The 18,938-nt window shown below is 36.2% G+C and overlaps 1 long non-coding RNA gene across 1 annotated transcript; it reads left to right on the top strand.

The window, feature by feature from the left end:
* Positions 1-1,903: 1,903 nt before the first annotated feature.
* Positions 1,904-15,304, top strand: LOC121417801. The gene is made up of 4 exons (XR_005970396.1): positions 1,904-1,942; positions 9,471-9,609; positions 10,791-10,921; positions 13,615-15,304. It is a non-coding gene; the product is annotated as an uncharacterized LOC121417801 (long non-coding RNA).
* The last annotated feature ends 3,634 nt before the right edge of the window (positions 15,305-18,938 follow it).

The raw sequence follows: 18,938 nt of genomic DNA, 5'->3' as shown, positions 1-18,938 counted from the left end.
CTTCACACACAAACAGGCTTCATGAGTCCAAGGGGAGTGAATTTCACATTCACTTTGCTTCCAATCCTGAAGCTTTCTCCAATTGTTGTGGCAATTGAACACAGCACAGCTGCGACCTGAACTTCTCTGATTAATGCTCATTGTGAATCTTACAAGAAATCTGCTCAATTGGTCCAAAATAAAAAAAAATCGAACGAATGTACCAAATACCCTATTGACTTGTGTACTATAAAAGTTGATTCGCCCACCGCAGCATGGCGACCAGTCTGCTGCCCTCTCACGTTGTGAAATTGGTCTATAAATTTCAGGGAGTTTGCGCGTCAGTTTCGTGAAAATTTGTTTTGGATCTGTGGAAACGCTGGTGAAAGATGTCATTACAATCGCAAAGTACAAGGACCATCTGGGGTTCAGTTTCTTAAGGAATTTTTTTAATAACAAGTGCAAAATTTCTATTTGAAAGGTTTCTGTACATGTACATGTAGCTTTGAACTGTTATTGTAATTTTTTTATTATTCAATAACTCGAAAAATATTTAATGGATTTTAGAAATTTTTAGTGTGTAGGTACAGGCTAAGTATGAATTCGGAGTCCACAGGTCAAAGGTCGCAGCTCATTGAATGTGCGAGTTGGTTTCCACGCAATTACTCAAAAAATATTCAAATGGATTTAAACATTTTTGATGTGTAGGTAGATGACACCAAAATACAGGCTAAGTTACAATTTGGAGTCCGCAGGTCACATCTCATTAAATGTTGAGAGTAAATGTGCATATTGTTTAAAGATTTGGTCACCCTACATTGCTATAATTTGACTTTTAGGACGATATGTAAATATCTCAATGGGCAGTTCCACGGTTACGGAGTGACATTCAGAAACAACTTTTTTGCATTCAAACAAAGATATCACCCACATTTGAATACTTGTTTGCCAAGAAATGGTACCTGACAGTAGTTGCTGAAACCCACTTTTCAAAATGATAACATTTGTTATTTGGATCCAATGAATTAATGAGATATGAATATTCATAAACATGGTTACGGAGTGACGCAAAATGGACATGCATATTTTAGGAGAATACATGTACGTATTGCTTAAGCTCTGTGAATTTTGAATTGCTATCATAATTTGGATTTATTGATTGGATTCTATGTTCTAGCTGTAATATGCTGCATTTCATAAAAAAATTGGTGTATTATTACATGAATTACGACTTAAAACATAAACCCATGCTTGGTTAGGGAGTGACGGTTACGGAGTGACATCAGAAATATCCGCTCATGGGCAGCGTAAAATGAACTTATATTTCAAAATTATTGTTTGATATGATGTAAAATGATGACCTACAGATTATCCAAAAGAAAATTTTACAAAATGAGTGTTTTCTGTTGAATTGAAATTAAGTAAAAAAGCAATATATGTGGTCCTATGTATAGAACTTCTTGTGTGGTTTGGATTCTCCTATAAGGAGATGCGTAAGAAAAAAAAATTGTAGCTAATTATTTTCCCCTTTTATATAAATTTATGAAATTCCATATGAGTTTTGATAGAAAAATTTGATCCAGATTTGAAATAGAGCCACTATAAATTTTTGGAAGATGTAGACTTTTGCTTGGAATTGCCCCAATGCTATTTTTACACCACGCTCATGTCACAGCAGGTTTTGCTCAATAATTTCAGAAAAATGAGTCTGAAAGTCTCACATTTCCAGTAAATATATGGTCTTTATATGATTGTAAAGTGTACAAACAATAAATGTATGGTATAATTAGTATCAAATTATGATGAAATGTCACATTGTTGGCCCCAATTTTGTGGAAATACTCATATGTTTATCACTTTTTTATGTGACTTCTTTTTTATGCTCTTTTTTTTCAGACTCTCGTATACAGAAGCCATCTCAATATTAGACAGACATCATTATCAATTTGAATGCACACCTTCAGTAAGTAGATAGGCCTTCTATCATACAAGGGAATGTCCACCCCAACTAAAAAAGGTTGATTTGAAATGAGAGAGAATTAAGCAAGCTTCATGCTGAAAATTTCATTAAAATCTGATGTAAAAATAAGAAAGCTATGACAACATAAAGTTTCGCTATTCTATGTATGTAAGTGAAGGAATTGATGACGTCAGCTACTCGCTATTTCTTTTGTATTTTATTTTTAAAAAATATTAAATATCTTAGTTTTCACATTATAAAGTGAAATAAAGGCATGAATCTTAGTCTAAAAATCTAAATTTGTTTGTTATATTTATGCCTTCACCCACTAAGGGTGATGCTAGAGTCATTGGCTGTAATTCACAAAAGTCTGACCCAGACCTGCCAACCAGTACGTTTTTGGCGTGTTTAGTACATTTTTGCAACCAAAATATGGCAGTACGTTTGTTAAAAATAGTAATTTATTGAGAAAAATCTCTATATGTCTCTATTTCATAAAACTTACACAAATCTGTTTTTTGTCTCACCTGCGAAGCAAAGTGAGACTATAGGCGCCGCTTTTCCGGCGGCGGCGTCAACATCAAATCTTAACCTGAGGTTAAGTTTTTGAAATGACGTCATAACTTAGAAAGTATATGGACCTAGTTAATAAAACTTGGCCATAAGGTTAATCAAGTATTACTGAACATCCTATTAGAGTTTCATGTCACATGACCAAGGTCAAAGGTCATTTAGGGTCAATGAACTTAGACCATGTTGGAGGAATCAACATCGAAATCTTAACCTGAGGTTAAGTTTTTGAAATGTCATCATAACTTAGAAAATATATGGACCTAGTTCATGAAACTTGGACATAAGGTTAATCAAGTATCACTGAACATCCTGCATGAGTTTCACGTCACATGACCAAGGTCAAAGGTCATTTAGGGTCAATGAACTTTGGCCGAATTGGGGATATCTGTTGAATTCCCATCATAACTTTGAAAGTTTATGGATCTGATTCATGAAACTTGGACATAATAGTAATCAAGCATCACTGAAAATTTTGTGCAAGTTTCAGGTCTCATGATTAAGGTCAAAGGTCATTTAGGGTCAATGAACTTTGGCCGAATCGGGGGTATCTGTTGAATTACCATCATAACTTTGATCGTTTATTGGTCTAGTTCATTAAACTTGGACATTAGAGTAATCAAGTATCACTGAACATCCTGTGCGTGTTTCAGGTCACATGACCAAGGTCAAAGGTCAATGAACTTTGGCCGAATTGGGTGTATCTGTTGAATTACCATCATAACTTTGAAAGTTTATGGATCTGATTCATGAAACTTGTACATAAGAGTAATCAAGTATCACTGAACATCCTGTTCGAGTTTCAGGTCACATGATCAAGGTCAAAGGTCATGTAAGGTCAATGAACTTTGGCCATGTTGGGGTTTTTGTCTCACCTGCGAAGCAAAGTGAGACTATAGGCGCCGCTTTTCCGACGGCGGCGGCGACGGCGGCGGCGGCGGCGTCAACATCAAATCTTAACCTGAGGTTAAGTTTTTGAAATGATGTCATAACTTAGAAAGTATATGGACCTAGTTAATAAAACTTGGCCATAAGGTTAATCAAGTATTACTGAACATCCTATCAGAGTTTCATGTCACATGACCAAGGTCAAAGGTCATTTAGGGTCAATGAACTTAGACCATGTTGGAGGAATCAACATCGAAATCTTAACCTGAGGCTAAGTTTTTGAAATGTCATCATAACTTAGAAAATATATGGACCTAGTTCATGAAACTTGGACATAAGGTTAATCAAGTATCATTGAACATCCTGCATGAGTTTCACGTCACATGACCAAGGTCAAAGGTCATTTAGGGTCAATGAACTTTGGCCGAATTGGGGATATCTGTTGAATTCCCATCATAACTTTGAAAGTTTATGGATCTGATTCATGAAACTTGGACATAATAGTAATCAAGCATCACTGAAAATTTTGTGCAAGTTTCAGGTCTCATGATTAAGGTCAAAGGTCATTTCGGGTCAATGAACTTTGGCCGAATTGGGGGTATCTGTTGAATTACCATCATAACTTTGAAAGTTTATTGGTCTAGTTCATTAAACTTGGACATTAGAGTAATCAAGTATCACTGAACATCCTGTGCGCGTTTCAGGTCACATGACCAAGGTCAAAGGTCAATGAACTTTGGCCGAATTGGGTGTATCTGTTGAATTACCATCATAACTTTGAAAGTTTATGGATCTGATTCATGAAACTTGTACATAAGAGTAATCAAGTATCACTGAACATCCTGTTCGAGTTTCAGGTCACATGATCAAGGTCAAAGGTCATGTAAGGTCAATGAACTTTGGCCATGTTGGGGTTTTTGTTGAATAACCATCATATCTCTGTAAGTTTATTGGTCTAGTTCATAAAAAAGGGAAATAAGAGTAACCATGTATCACTGAACATCTTGTGCGAGTTAGAGTAGTATTCAAAGTGAGCACTGCTGCTATATTGAACCGCGTGATGCAGGTGAGACGGCCAGAGGCATTCCACTTGTTTGTTGAATAACCATCATCAGGGTTCCCACGGTCATGGAAAAACCTGGAAAAATTTGTGGTCCTGGAAAGTCAGGGAATTTGGAAAATTTGTGAAAAGTCATGGAATTGCATATACCTCATGGCTATGGAAGCTTTCCGTTTTGTCGTGTCTCGCAAAGTTCTCTCATACTTAATTATCATACTCTGCTGTGTCTGATTTTGGAAACCGTGCCAGAAAGCAAGTCATGAAAAGCAGCAATTCAGTCATGGAAAAGTCATGGAAAAGTCATGGAATTCTGTTTTCAAATTTCTGTGGGAACCCTGATCATATCTCTGTAAGTTTATTGGTCTAGTTCATAAAAAGTGGACATAAGAGTAACCATGTATCACTGAACATCTTGTGCGAGTAAGAGTAGTATTCAAAGTGAGCACTGCTGCTATATTGAACCGAGTGATGCAGGTGAGACGGCCAGAGGCATTCCACTTGTTGGATCAATGTAATTTCAGGAACTTTTTTCAATCATTTTGTTCAAACCAGGGTGAGATATACACATGTTTAATGTTGTTGTTTTTTTCATCTGCAAGAGCACTGCGCATTTTATTATGAAATGCACTTTTTGGGGTAAAAATACACTTTTTTTATCACAGAATACAATTTTTTATTCCCAGAGGTTGGCAGGTCTGCGGCGAACCCCCTATATGCGGGACCTTTGTTAAATGTTCTATCCATGATTTCTTGTTCTTTTGACAGTCTGTAATGATCTCAAATGACCATGAATTGGTCAGTTTATGAAGTAAAGTAAGACTTGAGAAAAATGGGGGTCGGACGTACAAAAATGTTGATCATTCTATTAGTCAGGGGCCTTAGGCCTTAAATTTGAAGTTTTGGGGACAGAGTTTACAAAAGCACCAAACTTTCCCTATGTCACTATTAGGTCAATAGCTTCATTTTTTCCCACAGAACATGGTGTTGAAAATTGCATCTTCATGCAAAAATATGCTAATTTATGCAAATTAGCATTATTTATGCATGAAGCCATATGCCATTAGGAATTAATTAATAAAACTTTTTGAAAAAAGATACCAAACTTTAGGAAAGTCTCTATCAGGTCAATAGCTTTAATTTTTCCCACAGGACATGGTGTTGAAAATTGCATCTTCATGCAAAAATATGCTAATTTATGTAAATTAGTAATTTATGCATGAAGCCATATGCCAATGGGAATTAATTAATAAAAGTTAATAAAAAGATACCAAACTTTAGGAAAGTCTTTATAAGGTCAATAGCTTTAGTTTTTCCCACAGGACATGGTGTTGAAAATTGCATCTTCATGCAAAAATATGCTAATTTATGTAAATTAGCAGTAATTTATGCATGAGCCATATGCCAATGGGAATTGATAAATAAAAGTTAATAAAAAAGATACCAAACTTTAGGAAAGTCTCTATCAGGTCAATAGCTTTAATTTTTCCCACAGAACATGGTGTTGAAAATTGCAATTTTATGCAAAAATATGCTAATTTATGTAAATTAGCAGTAATTTATGCATGAAGCCATATGCCAATAGGAATTAATTAATAAAAGTAAATAAAGAGATACCAAACTTTAAGAAAGTCTCTTTTAGGTCAATAGCTTTAAATTTCCTTGTCAAACATGATATTGAAAATCATGTCTTTATGCAAAAATATGTTAATTTATGTAAATTAGCAGTTAATTTATGCATGAATAATGAAAATTAGTAAAAGGAATAAAAAGAAACCAAACCAAACTTAAAGAAAATCTCTGTCAGATCCATAGATTTAATTTTCCCTATCAAACGTGCTATTGAAAATCTCGTCGTCATGCAAAATATGCTAATTTATATAAATTAGCAAATATTTTATATGTATAAATTAGTCCCATTCCAGTGGGTATTAACAGTGGAAAAGGGGCCAAACTTTTGAAGTACCTCTATCACTCAGTTCAAAATCTTCAATTGTATGCTATTGAAAATCCCGCTTCCATGCAAAAGCGTGTTATATTATGTAAATTAACAACAATTTATGTATGAAGCTGTATTCCATTGACTAATCATATATTACATAAAGCCGTATGCCAACCAGAACAGTGGCAAAAAATTGAGCCAGAGCGGCCAGAATCGAGTCGAATTTAGCCCGAATCCTCCGATTATCGCCAAATGACGACCTGAATAACGACCCGAATCGAACGATTATGCAAGAATTTCTTTGCAAAGTACAGCCACAGAATTTCCCGAAAATGTGCCAGATTCTTTCGAAAAGATCTATATTCGTCAGCTTTTTGATGCCATTTTTCTAATTTCTGGCCAATTCGTCTCACTCGTCTATATTATTCTTTGTATTCGAGTAATGATTCGTATGATATGGGGGGGGCAAGAGTCGGACATTTAATTACTCTACTACTGATACGAATAGGTCTTAATCTTCACAAAATGCCTCCAAAAATCCAACCGAATTCCATCGGAATACATCCCGAATGTGGCCCGAATGGAATTTCTTGTGGTCACATTCGGGAATATTCTGGAGGGTATTCGGCTGATTTTGAACATTTCAAAATGAGCTGAATTTTTCAGCGAATGTTCCCTAATTTTCTTGCATTTACGAAGGCAAAACAGAATATTCCTGAAACCACCAGAATGCGTGTATATGGATGGATTCGCAGCTGATTCGGTTCCGTTCTAACCCTAGCTTTAAGCAAAGGGTTACACCAAAACCAAATTCTCCCGAACAAATTCGGATCAATTCTGCCCAAAATGGCCTGGATTCGGTACTAATTCATCTCGGATTCGGGGAGCTCCCGGAATCGATTCGGAAGGATCCGGGACTATTCTGTTCTCCCTCCCAACGGAAACATTCTTGGAGAGATTCTGCTTGTCTTGAAAATTTTAAAACCAGCCGAATATCCTCCAAAATACTCCAGAATGTGGCCAAGAAACATTTTTTCGAGCCACATTTGGGATGAATTCGGATGGAATTCGGTTGAATTAATTTTAGGGAGGCATTTGGACAATTATTTTCGGAAGTCGATAGCTCTGATTCGGGACCTATTCCAGACAGATTCGACTCTGATTCGGCCTAAAATTGTTTTAGAGATAGAGATCAATTCATAAGCCAATAAAGAAAAATCACTGAAATTATTCAGGTCACCTTCAATCAAGGGACGACAGAAAAAGAAGAAGGATCAGGTCTCTTTGCTCAAATCTTATGTGTCCCTGTTCTAAAAACACAAATGTACATAGTTGTCAGAGGGACAGACTTGGACAGCTTTTTCTGCCATGAGAACCATCCATATACCCTCCTCTTTCTGACAGGGGAAAACTCTACTTGGGAAAGAAATCTGACCTGATTTTTTTGCAAATTTATGCAAATATATGTAAAACTCATCGACCATCCTATTTTGAGGTTTTAAACCGAGGGACAAGCACAACACTATGCATAGGAGACACTGTTACACAATTCATTCATAAATTCATAAATTAGTCCCATTCCAGTGGGTATTAACAGTGGAAAAGGGGCTTAACTCTTTTGGGCATTTAAAAATTATTTTTAGTGAGATATGGTGAATTATGAGTTTTTTAATTGCTTTGAAAAGAAAGATGAATTACTGTTTATCTTTTTCATATGATTTTGGTTTTTTTTTATTGTGAAAGGGGTATGCACAGGATTTATAATTTGCATAAATTTGCATTTTAAACATGATGCTCTCCTCTGGTCGCATGGAAAGTCGTCATAATGAATGAATTGTGTAACAGTGTCTCCTATGCATAGTGTTGTGCTTGTCCCTCGGTTTAAAACCTCAAAATAGGATAGTTGATGAGTTTTACACATATTTGCATAAATTTTGCATAAATTTGCATTAATTAACATTGAAAGTTGATTCTTATTCAGGAACTGTACAGAAATCAATCTAGATTTGATGCCCCGTCAAAATAAATCCCAAATACTCCCCCCCCCCCCGTAAAAAAAAGAAAAAAAATAGGCTTCTATAGAAAAGTTTCGGTCTGTACTATACATATACAGTAATTCACGGTGAATAGTGTGATTTTGCATAATTTTGCATAAATTAGCCCTATGAAAAAGGATTCCAGTCATTGATATCGAGGCATCCTATCAAGAATTAATGCTTTTGGTACCAGTGACACATGTGGAGAAAAAAAATTGTGATTTTGACAATTCTATATGTCGATATATGATAATACATGTGTTTTTACATGTGATTTGCATATAATTTGCATAAATTAACCTTAAAAATTGATTCATACTCACCAATTTAATAAAAATCGACCTGCAGTTGAAAGTTTGGCAAAAGAAGACCCAAATACACAAAAATTGGGCATTTGAAAATTATTTTTAGTGAGATATGGTGAATTATGAGTTTTTTGCATAAAATTTGCATAAATTAGCATTTTAAAATAGGGTGCCCTTCACCGATTTCAGGGCACCCTATCTAGAATTAATGCTTTTGATACCAGGGACCCACATGCAAAAAATGGCGCTTTTGTAAATCCTGTCCCCAAAATTTTGCTAAGGCCCCTGACTATATGGAATCGCCCATATATTACGCTTCATTTACTGAGTAAAAAATAGAAAATCCAATGCTGATAACGTGTTTTTGTCACAATACGACAGATTGATGCCTATTGCCATGGGTGAGCATGCTATTTTATTCATGAGTATGCTGTTTTGAACAGTGGACTCATTAATTCAAAACAGTGGACTCAACCGTGGCAACAAGTTCATATCTGGAAATGGTGAAGGCATAAATTTTTACTATGTGTAGTCGAGAATCCATGTAGGAAATCTCAGACTTTGGACGGGTAGAAGTATTAATCTAGTTTATTTCCTTCATTTGTCTCCTTGTATTCTAGTATCAATCAAACTCCTTGAACATTCAACATGTTTGTGCAATTATTTATCTCAGGGGTTTAAAAGGGTAGAGGCAATAATCTATTTTTCTTTCATTTATGCTTTTGCTTTATAGTTAACAGCAGGGCATTGACCTGCAGTCTGAACACGAGGCCTTCTTGGTTGGTCACTGTGGAAACATCCCCGTCTTTGTAGTGGACTACCCCAAGAATATCAAACCTTTCTATGCTAGGCTGAATAGCGATGACAAAACGGTGAGTAGCTGGTTTGATATAGCTGAAATCAGATCATTTAACCCTTGATGAACTAGGGAGGGAGGTCAATTTGACTCCCCTTCAACAAATTTTGTCAGTACGCCATCGAGCGAAATTTTTTGAAAACGCCTCTCGCTGACTTTTCACTTTCAAGTCTTGCACGTCTTTTGAGACCAAATTTGCAACCCCCAAATACGCGGTTCCAAATTACACAATATTTGTTAAGCGCATGTCGGTCCCAAAATTGCTCAAAAACGTGATTACGTGGACAAAGTCAGTGCAAATTGTGTTTTTCAAGCAAAAATCATAAATGTATGATTATTTTTAGTTTTGTTGGTTTAGATGGATTACTTTATGTTATTTATGATCACAAAAGTGTCCCCGATAAAGTTAAATCGAAAAAAAATATAAATACATGAGAATAAAAAGCAATAAGATGCATGGGAAATTAATCATTTGAAATTGATTATTTTTCAGCAATTTTTTTTGTAGATTTTTGTGAGAAATCTATATGTTGACCTATTATTAGCATTCTACTAGTTGTATAAATTGAGTTAAAGGCAAAAACATACACAAAAAAAAAATTAGGGCAAATTTCATACTCTTATTTGCATATTTAATTGAAAAATATAAGCAATTGAATTTTTGAAAATTTTACTATACAGTCTTGTAGTTTACATGCATTAAGAATTATATGTCATATTTAGAAAATATTTTGAAATTACCCATGCGTTTTAGATGTTGGGGTCGCTGGCTTGCCATAGTTGTGAAGGGGCCCAGGTGTACAATGAAAACAAATCACTTTATGACAAGTACATTGCCTGGATTGCCTGGTAATCTTAACCCAGGCTGGGACTTTAAAATTCAACCTCCTACCCCCCTGAACTGCCAGTCGCTGATTGTGCTAGCACCATGATAGTTTGTAAAATGGTAGTGTACAATGTAATTTTCAAGGCATTATACACTTATTCCAAAATAATAAGATTTTACCTTATATGATTTTTTATTCAAATTTGAAGATGATTGTGTTCTACTCTACTCAAAAGCACAAGTACATGCAACCAAACACAGTCTTTTACACATGTACAGCATACATATGATGATGTGCTCCAGCCTAGAATATAACACGTGGGACTACAGTACATTACAACTACAAATTTGCTTTCAATGTTTTACCCCAGGCGGCAGCTGTATATCTATTGGTTCCAAGAGTAGGCGAGTTGATCGATGGTGGTAGCTTGAGAGAGGAACGTCTTGATGAACTCCAGCATAGAATAAAGCACCTGGGACTACAGGATTCTAATTACCAATGGTACGTACAGCAAGACCCTAGTTCCAGCAACATTGAAGCTAAAGCCTGGCTCTCGCCTTTGGGCAATTCCATAAAATATGTATGTCCGACCCCCCTATACATGGGACTTTCATCATGAAATTTTCTGTCTCGTTAAGCTGATTTCTTGTACTTTTGACAGTCTTTAATGCTCTCAAATGACCATGACTTGGTCAGTTTTTAAAGTGAAGTAAGACTTGAGAATATGGGGGTCAGACATACAAAAAAGGTTGATCATTTAATGGAATTGCCCCCTTTGCATGTTAAGCTGTGTATTGCTGCGTAAGCCTCCCCAAAAAGGCAATACGCAGCACAGCATACTATGCAACAAAGTATTCTGTTGCAATCGTACTTTTACCATGGTTATGCACGCTATTTTGTTCACGAGTTCACTGTTTTGAATTGATGAGTCCACTGTTCAAAGCAATGGTGTCGTGTATCAAATAGTGTGCTCACCATGACAACAGGCATAAATTTAGAACCAGTGGCAAAAGCGTTCATCACCATTGGACATTTTTATTATACACACTAAAATAAGCGTAATTTATACAGGAAATTTGCATAAAACCATGGGTTCAACCAATGGTTTTCAAAACCACCTTTGTGAATTCATGCCTTAAAGGTAAATGCTAGTTTTGGTAAGGATATCAAAATGAGTTTGTACAAAATCCAATGAAATGACCACCAAAGTGTCTGTTTGTATAAATAAAACGCATGTGCCAAAGGATTCTGGAAGAAATTGTGTAATTGCTGAGAAATCAGCAAATAAGCACAGGATTCGGGTAGAGCGTCGGGCCCGACGCTCTAAGCAATGATTATACATTGTCCCACGTGCGCTTAAGCCTTAACTGTGTCGGGGATCTTCGGTGTGAACATTTTTCAGCTTAGATTTCAAGATTTCACAAAGTTCAGTTAATGTAACTGTACCAGATCTAGATCCTCGATGATATACTGACAATTAAGCCTTGTTTTACAGACTTTCTCATGAAATCAGTGTTTACTGCAACTACTGGAATTTCTCTTTAATACTTAAAAGCTCTTCCGGGTAAATTGCCATTTGGTCTCCATCCAATTTGTCTACTTTCTATTGGGTCTCATCCTAGATGGTCCAGCAATATTCCATTTGGTCTACAACCAGTTCGTCTATTGCCCTCTGATTGTCTCCTAGTGCATTTACCATGAAGTCTAGTTCACATTGCAGCTACTTCACCTCTTTCATCCATAAACCTCTCAGGCTATATAATTAGATAAACTGTTTATGAACAAAATTTTCATTTGACAAAGTGCAAAAAAAAGTAAGTAAACGGAGTAGAAATATGACCATCTGGGTATTAGACTAAAAGACAGTTACACAAAGTGAGTATTAGACCAAATGATAGTTTTATCAAGTGGCAATCAAACCAACTTGTTTGTAGATCAATTGGATTTAACCTATGTTGTATTAGAGCCAGAATCAGCGTTTCCATACGTGATTAGTCCAAAACACGGTTGCATCCATGCTTACTTTCATTTAAACATCGTTTCAGAACGCCGATCATAAACTCACAAAAAGGTGCATTTGTAAACATCGTTTGACCAGAATCAGGCTTTCTGGGAAAGTATAAACAGAACCGCGATCGTAAACGTGATTAAATGACGTCATTTGGTACATACTTCCGGTGAGATGAAAATCCGCGGGCAAATACAGTCGCATGATGAGGAGACATTGCTGATCCAGAATCCCCAGTAGCATAAACGAAAAGATGTCTTATTTCCTTATATATACTTTAATATTCTTTATTGTGTCTTACTGTTATCATCACCATGCAATTAATGAAATATCGAACATCTTTGGATTTTTAAATAAAATCGACCATAACAACACTCAGAAAAAAATAAACTTTCGAAAAAGGGCACGCCCAATGCAATCTTGCTTTCCTGTTCAACGAAAATTACGATGCGAAGCCAGAAAGAGATCGTGATTTCCCCTCTGAAAAGTGAAGCATAAACGGCACTCCTAGAACCACGTTTAGGATCGGCGTTCGTTTTGAAACAACGTTTGAAAATGCTGATTCTGTCTATGCAAGGGAAGCATTAACACACCCTTAGACACTCTTAGATGTAGACGAAGTGGGTACAAAGCTCTCCCCAAACCTTCGCTGCCACAACACTACTAAGAGTCTGCCTCACACTACACTATCCAAAATGACGCAAAGCACTTTGCATTATATTCGAAAATTCCAAGAATTAAACTTTTAAGTTTAGCACAATGCCATTAAGAGTACTAAAATAAAAATCCTGCTTGTCTGCAAGCCTTGAGGTTGAACCTAAGTCTACAATGTCTTTTAGTGGCAGCAAATTTGGAATTGACTTTGTTTTAATTCTTAGAGGGAAGCTCAAACTACACTTGAATTTTTGATTTCGGTATTCATAAATTATCTAGAACTTTGATCTTAAAGATCTTATAGGTTGATGGCAAAGAATTTAGAAGCGAATTTGCTTAATTCTCACAGGGCGGCTCGAACTATACTGGAATTTTGATTTCAGTATTCATAAATTATGCAGAATTTTTATCATGAAGATTTTATGGGTTGGAATTTTTATATTAAGTGCTATTGCAATTTCAGTGATCACAACGGAGTGTGCAGTGTATGCTTGGCTCTATAACGATTAAATACCTGCTTTTGCTTCTCCAGGTATCTGGATTTAAGACGCTGTGGACCAGTTCCCCACGGTGGCTTTGAGCGCCTGCTACAGTACTTGGTGTGGACCACATACGAGATGTCATTCCCTTCCACGATTCCCCGGCTCCTGCCCTCTCTGATGGTAGCTCCGCGCAGCTGTCAAATTTCATTATGGGGACGTCTTCCGATCGTGGTGTAGTGATGCTGATCTTACCCGACTGCTAAGAAAGGATGATGAATGTCTGCTAGCAACCAGAGGACATATGGCTTTGCATCCTTGCAGAGGGACCTGGACATGAGGATCAAGGAAACCAGGAAGGGGGGTGTTTCACAAAGATTTAAGTGTGACTTATGGGGTGTTGCAAGAAACTTGCAGTTGATCGCAAGATAACTTTAGGCCCACGAATCAATGGAAAGTCACCCTTTTCATTGCAATTTTGCAATGATTGCAAATATTTCCCTGCAACACCCCCTAAGAGTCGCACTTAAATTTCAGTTACGCCCTTTACATGCACTACCGTGTGCCAGCGTTTAAGCATGTCTCCAAGTCACTCTTCTCTTTTGGGAACTGCCCATCATGACCTAAGACCTCGCATCAAACATAGGAATCTGGGTTACGAAGATCACTGCCCTACCATTGCACGCTACCTCTGAGAATGTTTCTTGGAACAAATAGTTATTTTCACTTATTTTTACTGACTAATTCTCTCTAAGCCAAGCAGATACAAGGAATTTGGTAGCTTATAACAGTCAGTAAAGCCCAAGCGCACACTATGCGATCCGATACAATGCAGTTTTTTAATGAATCACATTTTGCATTAGATATGAAAGTCCCAAGGAGCAAAAGTATTTCATTTGAAGTCAGGCATAATGTTAGGAATAATAAAATTATCATATTTGCTTTGCGGCAAGCCCTGCGGTCGGAGTAATGTCTAAGTTGGCTTCAAGTCGCAGCCGATGATCACATCATTACGATTTGGAATTGAATTAGCTTTTATTTCTACAAGGAGGCTCAAACTGGACTGAATTTTGATTTCAATTTTGATATCAACTATTCTGAACTCTACTCGTTAAGACTTCATTGGTTGGAATGTTCATATCAAATTTTGTTGGAATTTTCTTTGAAATTCGGATTGCAACAAATCATATAGTGTGCGCTGGGCTTTCGAGTCACTATGTATTACATGGCGTGCTCCCCTGATATACCATATTTTATCAATGGGTTATTATCTAATATATTATCCAAAAACTTGACAATTATGAGGTCAGTATGGTAAGGTCCCCTAATTCTGCGCAGGCCCCTTGTTTGCACACAAGCGTATCTGCGCGATTCTAGCAAAAGAAGATACATGACGACCACAGACTTTACACGACTTTACAATACATAGAAAGATATTCATTAAAAAATCTGACTCAAAATGATGGAAAAACAATGATTTGGGGGGCATTTCATGTGACGACCTCCAAATGCAGCCTTTTTCATATAAATCCCTGAAATTGTGTGTAAAGTGAATGGGTGCACAGACATGCGGCTCCAGTGTTTTGTTTAATCTGAAAATGACTTGCCGATGTTTTTTCCAAGAAAATCATATATTTCTCTCAAATTCCTTTGAGATTTCAACTGTAAATTTTCTTGAAAATAAATAAAAATCATGATTGATATTAATCTAAATTTTTAGGTGCGCAGACATGGCTCTACCCCCCCCCCCCCCCCCCCCCCCTTCATACAAAAGTGAATGTAGTCCAACTACTTCAGACTCTGTATTATGCATTTTGTGGAAAATCAAAGGTCTTTGTCTTCAGACTGCTAAAGGCTTTGAAGAAGTTAGTGCAATATTATGCAAATAATGCCCGGCTCAGAGTGCATTGAGTCAGCATGTGATTACTCATTATCTGGAAACCAATACATTGATGTCAATGGGTCATCAACATCATTGCCCCTTAGTGACCTTGGATTATCACAGTTTTAAGGGTAAATGAAAAAAAAGAGAAGAAAAAAAATTTGATATTTCAAAGTCGGAAAGTCAACACTCCTGGAATATCGCATTGCATATTAAATGCAGGCAATATCTATTTGAGATATGAGATTTCTGTCATATTTCTCAAATTAAATCTACCAAGGGTCATATATTTGTTTTAACCAATATGGGACTTACTAAGTAATGCGCATTTGCTACTCATGAACCCATTTTATATGTTTTACGTAGACTTTTGTGTAGCAGGAGCAGGTCCAAGCTTTTTTCTCTTTGCTTACAATATTTGAATTATCAGTTCTTTCATTAGTAGATGCAAACTCTGTTAGGCACGGTTACTAGAAGTCAATAAGTTGTGCATTGGGTTAGAAATGATTTGCAAGTATTTTGAGGGCTTTATATTATGATCATTTAGAATTAGGCTGAGTATTTGCAGTTTAAAGCCTGTCTCCAGTTTTGGAAAAGGCTGAATATATGTGAAATATGCTTGATCATCCTACATTTTAATTTTAAGACCTTGTAGTAGCTGATTAATCTTTTTTTTCAACTCCCAATTCTCTGACAATTTGAATATTCAAACCAAACATATCTAGTGCCCTCTAGCAGCGATATTTTGTGTTCCTATAAATGTTTAATCTTACAAATTTAGGGATTTATTATCAAGGAGCTACAGACAAAGATTGTCCTTAAATATTCAGTCCAGTCCATGCTTTGGAATAGGTTAACAAAAACCTCATAGTTTATTTTGACCGGACACCCAATCAAAATGCATTGTCATGTACATGTAAAATGGCAATTTTTGTTCCCTGTAAAACTCATTTTTATTTCATATCCTCCACATCTGAAATGTTGTAGGGCATAACACATTCATATAGTCTAGTAATGAATTACAATTTCCATAGTGACATTTTGGTGGATTTACCAAGACTAAAAACTGGTTTTAAGTTGGTTTATAATTTTCTCTCAGCAAAGATGTGATGTGTGATTATTTTGTGTTGACTAGTCTGCAAAAGTGGATCCAAAGGTTTTCCAGAGTTTTTACCATTTTGAGTTTTATCTCTGGTTTTTTACCCTGGACCTACTTGTCGTAGAATTGTTCAACACAAAATTTTCACTCCCCTGCGCAGGGTCAAATGTCACATAGGTCATTATTTGAAATTAGATTTGATAGGTTTGCAATATATTCTCGGTCTGGCTATGGCAGGGGTATAAACCTTTGATTGAATGGAGTCAATTATCCATGTACATGTAGATTTTTTCAAATTTTGTCATAGTCCCAGTAATATATGATGCCAACTGTGTGCTTTTCTTTTTGTAAGTAAAAAGTCCAAGAGTATTTAGGCCTGTTTAGGAAGTACTTTGATATAAATTATCAGATTGTTTTAGATAGTTGAAGAGTATATGCAGAGTTGCCAATTTGTAGGATTTTGTCTTAAATAATTGATAGGATTTTTAAAGGGAAATCGATGCTTGATAAGGTTTTTCCCCTAGAAGTACAATTTTTGAAACTTGTAAGATACTTTGCTTTCTCAAAAGTTTAAAGAAAAATAAGATTGTAGGCTTTACAATAAGATGAAAAGAAATACATGATAGGATTTTTTGACAATGTAGGTTGGCAGCTCTGTATATAGCACTATCGAGACAATTCCCAGAAGTGTTTCACAAGTAGCTAAAATCAGTCTCAAAGTCATGCTTTAGTATTAACATGCACTTGATATTTAATGTGGAGTCTCATTGGTTCACACAAAGAAGAGCATGTTCTCCGAGCATGATCCAACTAATGAAGTATTGTATTTCATTTTCCACACCCAAGTGGATATTTGAAAAGAATTTGCAGCCATACTTTAATCTTTGTGAAGCACCTCTGTGATTTGTCTCGTATGTTGTATGTAATGTCAGATAGCTTGGACCTGCCTTACAGTGTACGATTGTCTGTACTACTTGCTTTGTATTCATGATTTTACTATTCTTTCTTGAACAAAACTGTAAGACCAGCAGCCAAGAAGATTCGTTCAAGTTGGAGGACCATAGCAGTTGACCTCATTGATTGATGGTGGTAGGCCCGACACCTCACAAACATGGCTTCCTGTCTGGTTAGAGCTGGGATCTTCCTGCCAGAATCACACAATATGTAATGTCACTACCGACAGATCCGTTTTTCAGTGTGCATAGAAGGGCGCTAGACACTGCTGTGCATGTCATACAGCTTCCATAATGTAAGTGCTTTATTGATGATTTCCATGATATCTTGTGTAGCCTAGAGTATGGGAGACAATGTAATTGATTTTCCAGCAGTTATTACTGAAGATATTCATTACTCTAAAAATATTGGGCAGCAGTATTGTCCACATTGGGCTTTGATTTACATTTAGCCTCGATCGCTCGTTTCAAATTCACGACGTTCTCTTTAATCTGTGGAATGATATTCTTTTCATGAAAATCAATCAAAACGATACCATCCCTGAAAGCAATTTTGATGACTTTGTAGGGACTCAAAAACTCCCCATTGCTCTCCTCCCCCTCGTGTTTAACTTTCCCCTCTCCTCTTCTACAATGTAATACTTGCATTATCTGTTGATCCATTGATTGCCGTCTTTCTTCATATACCTCCCAGTACTATCCTCTCTAGCTGCTGTTCTAAATTCATCTTTGTTTCACACTGTTGCAACATAACATCTGCCATGACTGATATAATGATTTGCTAATATGACAAAGAATTCATTTAAAAGGAAATTGATATATGTTTCCAGACTATGATATCACTATTTTTTTATTAGTTGCCTAGACATAATTATTTTGCATTAAAAAAATGAAATCCCTTTTTCTGTACCTATTATTTTTTGGGATGGACTAATTGGAATTATTTTTCTTACTGTTTGGTCCGATCCCCATTCACCATAAACCTAATTTTTTTTTGTTAAAAAGCCTAGTGTGTATCCATTATGTAAACACAGAATGCGAGAGATTTAGCCAGACCTGTGTTGGATGATAATGATATTGTGATGAAGGTGGCTTCTCAATATCGGTTCGTCTGCTAAAAAAAAAAAAAAAAAAAGACAAAAACATAAAGACAAATCTTTCGTCTTTTATACTCAACTTTGGATAAATTTTTTTATGAGGAATGTGTGCTTCAATGGTTTTCCACAACTTTGCCTCCAATCCCTACAAGACAAGTTAGTCTGGAATCTAGTTTTAGAAGTGCAATGTCAAATTTTTATTTCTCTCTTGCCAACATTTGATATTTACTTTTCAAGCCTTGCCCGCTCTAGTGTTTCTAGTTGACCCTTTGTGTTGGGCCTTTTGCATGTCAATTATATTTGATGGAGCAGGTTAGCCAAGATGGCTTTGAGCTTAGTCACAGTA

Source organism: Lytechinus variegatus, chromosome 1, assembly GCF_018143015.1.
Source record: "Lytechinus variegatus isolate NC3 chromosome 1, Lvar_3.0, whole genome shotgun sequence".
In the NCBI taxonomy this organism is placed as follows: Eukaryota; Metazoa; Echinodermata; class Echinoidea; order Temnopleuroida; family Toxopneustidae; genus Lytechinus; species Lytechinus variegatus.
The sequence above is the reverse complement of the archived record's forward strand: the minus strand, read 5'-3'. Positions and strand labels throughout refer to the sequence as shown.